Raw genomic sequence first — 4,189 nt, 5'->3', positions numbered from 1 at the left:
ACCTGGGCTACAGAAGGCCCTGTCTCAAAAACAAACCATTATCTTCTTTAAGTACACAATTTAAACCTTAATGTCAAGTTTCAGCACAACTACTTCCATTCATTATATTTTACTACAGATTTTATAATACACAATTATAGTTGTCCTAATTAAAACATTATTTCGCCAAGCAGCAGTAGTCAAGGCTTTTAATCACAGAACTCAAGAGGCAAAGCCAGATGGAGTTTTTTTGAGTTCCAGGGCTGTTACACAGAGAAACTCTCTTAAAACAAAAAGCAGACAAATAAATAAACCAAAATCTCATTATTTCATTTAATGCTCAAAGCATACTGTCATGAAAAGTGAGTTACAGAGACAGGTAAATACCTACTCTAAAGTAACACAACTAAGTGACTGGGCAAAATTCAGGGTTGGGGATATTACTTGGTAGTGAAGGTATGTGTCTTGCAATTGGGTAGACCTGAGTTACAATCCCCAAAGCCCATACCAATAACTTCTGAGTAAACTGACTATGGAGTACTACACAAGGTACTTTCAGTGAACTTTTGGTTTGGTTGGGAGACCCTGCCTCAGAAATAAGGTAGACGAGCAATCTAGAAGATTCTCAACATCAAACTCAGGCCTACACACACATTTTGAGTACACATAAAACCTCAGATATACATATAAAAAATAAAAAGAAGTAACATTCAAACCGACTCATTTCAAAAGCCAACACTATTTCAATATTCACCAGGCATAAAAGACCAAAATTACAGGGAAGAAGCAGATTTTACCTAATGTAACAATTAAAAGATCTAAAAAAAAAAAAAATTGTAAAGAACATACATCATCAAATTGAAAAAAAAAAACAGGAATATTTCAACCATCATTAAGTATGGAACTGAAATTGTCACTTTCAAGATTCCCTCAAGAACCATGCCAATGACTAAACTAAACTGACAGATGAGGAAGAACCTTTCATTTGTTCACTTTTTTTAATGCCATACTTAGGACTTAAACATTTTAGTTATCAAGCTAGTACAAACTTTTTTTCTAGAAGATTTCAGGTACATTATAACGAATGAAGAAGTTAGGCTGAAGTCCAACACTATACCTAAGTCTATTCAAAATAAGTAAATTCTTGGTGTGGAAGAAAAAGAACTAATTCATTCAAAATAAGTAAATTTTTGGTAGGGAAGAAATAATTCATAATCTTAAGTAACCAATACAAATTTCACTTTAGCAAAGCTGTATTATGGTTTAAATTAGAACTTGAAAAGATATAGAGGCAAGCCAGAGGATTCCTCCATAGAGCATGTGGCTAGGGCTAACACTTAGTTGAAAACTGTTCAGAATGTTAGCCTCCTAAGTCTTGTTGCAAGTACCACTTTGGGGTACTGAGTAAAACTGTTAGCTGTTAAGCCCTTAGAATGACAACCATAAGAGCCTTCATTTTTCTCTACTGCCAGCCAAGCAGCTTCTTTTTGTTATTGTTAACTGCAAAGACTGTTCCAAGAGCTGTGAACTTTTATGAACTTGAATCTCTTTAAAGAAACTATGAGGGTGGGGGGTGTTCTGGGAGGAGAAGAGGGAGAGAAAACTGCAGTCTGGATGTAAAATAAATAAAATTTGTGAAAAGAGAAGAAAAACTACTCTAGCAGCAATAACCAAGGTTTCAATGCTGCTGAAGCCACATCGACTTCATGTCATGACTTGTTCCAGTCATAACTACCCAGGTAATCTGCACTCGATTTAGAACTTTCCATTCAGAAAAGAGAAACCTCAATGAGAACATTCTGCAGTTATTCTAACTTGGGATGGGAAACGAACTACTCCCGTGATTCAATAAAAAGCCTATCATTGGTGCAACATGAGGCTTGCAACATGAGGCTTGTGCCTGGTGAAACTAGCATCCATACATAAGCAAGACTGTATTTGGTAAAACTACAATCTGGGATTGTTCCAGAGTCAATACTATGAGCCACAATTTTCAAGCCTTCTTGCCTACCAATGCCGGACTTCCTCCAAGAGGAGTACGGGGTGACTGAGCTGGGGGAACCCAACAACTCAGCTGTTGTGAGGACCACCGTGATCAACATGCCCAGAGAGGTTTCTGTGCCTGACCATGTGGTCTGGTCCCTGTTCAATACACTTTTCTTCAATGCCTGCTGCCTGGGCTTCATTGCCTATGCCTACTCTGTGAAGTCCAGGGACTGGAAGATGGTGGGTGATGTGATTGGAGCCCAGGCCTACGCCTCCACTGTCAAGTGCCTGAACATCAGCTCCCTGATCTTCAGTGTCCTCATGGTCATTATCTGCATCATTATTTTCTCTACAACCTCTGCGGTAGTCTTTCAGTCGTTTTCACAGAGTGCCACATTCTGGATTCTAGCTGCCCCAAGTTCCACGGTCCACATCTGGCCCTCTTCCCAGGCTGAGGCCCTGACCCTTTACCCTATGTGTATGCAAATGTTACCTTCACTTGTCTGTCCACAGTGGATTCAATAAAGTACACTTGGTGGAAACTCTGAAAAAAACAAAAAACAAACAAACAAAAAACTACAATCTGAGCAGAAGCATGCTATACCCACTTTGTAACTATATAAGCAGGCTATGTCTTAGTTCAACATGCTGATCTGGAAGATGTACTTTGCCTTCTATGTACTTTGCCTAACCTACTGTAACATTTGACCCAATGTTTTTGTCTTTTCTTTTTAATAATCTACTTTATCAAGAGTAGATCAAGCTGGGTTAGTAACACTATGAACAGAAAGAACTCCAGGCTTCTAGTTCCACACAGTTGGGACATCAAAAGCAACAGCTAGAAGGTAACAGGAAAGTTTGTTCACTCTGTAGTTAGGTGGTATCTGAAGAGTTCCAAATAGTGGCCAAGTACAGAGATCGAGGAAACAAAAGGGACGGAAGGAGCACTGAGAGGGTAAGTGATGGGCAGCAACGAGCCAAGATAGAAGGCAATCTTAGTAGCTGCAAGAGTTCCACAAAGCTGTCAAGGGCTAAGGTTCAGCCAGGTGTGATAGATAGCACATGCCTTTTATTCCAGCACAGAGGCAGGCGGAACTCTAAGATTGAGACCAGCTTGGTCTACAGAGTGAGCTCCAGGTCTGCCAGGGTTACACAGGGAAAACCTATCTCAAAAAACAAATCAAACAAACAAACAAAAAAAAAAACTACAGAAGAACTTTTCCACAACAGAATGAGAAAAAAAAAATCCCTTTGTATCACCTACCTCAACAAATAAACCTTACAAACTTCATCTAGGCTCCACGCTCTTTGCTCTTTTTTGCTACTCACTTATTAGCCAAATTGAGCTAAACATAGCAGCCCAGATACAACCTAACTTGTAACCTAACTTGTCTCTTGACTACTTTGTGGGGTTTTTTTCCACCCTTCACCCTTTTTCCTTCACCCTTTCAACACCCTAATACTAAATAGGAGAGAAAAAAAAAGGATAGAGGGGAAAGGGGGAGACATTATTGTTGGACTACTTCCTGCTGATTAGGAAAATTCCTTGGGGCAAGTTTGATCTTCACCATCAGGAAATCTAGTTTCTTCTTGTTTCTTTTGCATGATTACTTAACAAATCATGACCAGCAGCAACCAAACACCAACCAACCAACCACTTATCAACAATCCCTGGGACCCTAGCATTTATATACCCTCTGAAAAGTCCCCAGAATTCCCAGTGTCACACAACTGCAGAAACTATCTGTTGTTGGCAAATCATGGTCCTGCTAGAGCATGAAGCAGTTGTGAACAATCTACAGCAGCCCTGTATCCCACACCTGGGATTAAAACAAAAACATATTTAATTATTTCTGTGTTTTTCAAAGAAACCAAAATTCCCACTATACTATTCTGCTTAAAGTATTCACCTGAAAATTCCCAAAACTCTAACAGCCCAACTGTTGAGGTTCAGGGACACAAACCACACATATACCAATCTCAGTTAAGAAAGAATTGAATGTCCAGGACTGCAGAAAGGACTCAGGAGTCTAACTGTGGTACTTGTCTGCTCTCACAGTAGACTTTTTATAGAAAAAAAAGAGGTTCAAAAGTTTAAAGGGCAAGGAGGGGAAAAGATGGTTTACTAGGCAAAGTATTATCAGCTAACCTTTAAGCTTATTGATCCTGAGTAAGGTGGGGGGGGTAGAGATGGATGGATGGTGAACAGAGGAATTCAGAACAT

At 39.4% G+C, this 4,189-nt stretch overlaps 1 pseudogene; it reads left to right on the top strand.

Moving 5' to 3' along the window:
- The first annotated feature begins 1,958 nt into the window (after positions 1-1,958).
- Positions 1,959-2,374, top strand: LOC114615866 (annotated as a pseudogene).
- Positions 2,375-4,189: the final 1,815 nt, after the last annotated feature.

The sequence above is a fragment of the Grammomys surdaster genome, unplaced genomic scaffold (genome assembly GCF_004785775.1).
Source record: "Grammomys surdaster isolate TR1022 unplaced genomic scaffold, NIH_TR_1.0 171837, whole genome shotgun sequence".
Lineage (NCBI taxonomy): Eukaryota > Metazoa > Chordata > Mammalia > Rodentia > Muridae > Grammomys > Grammomys surdaster.
This window is presented reverse-complemented; position numbering and strand designations above follow the sequence as displayed.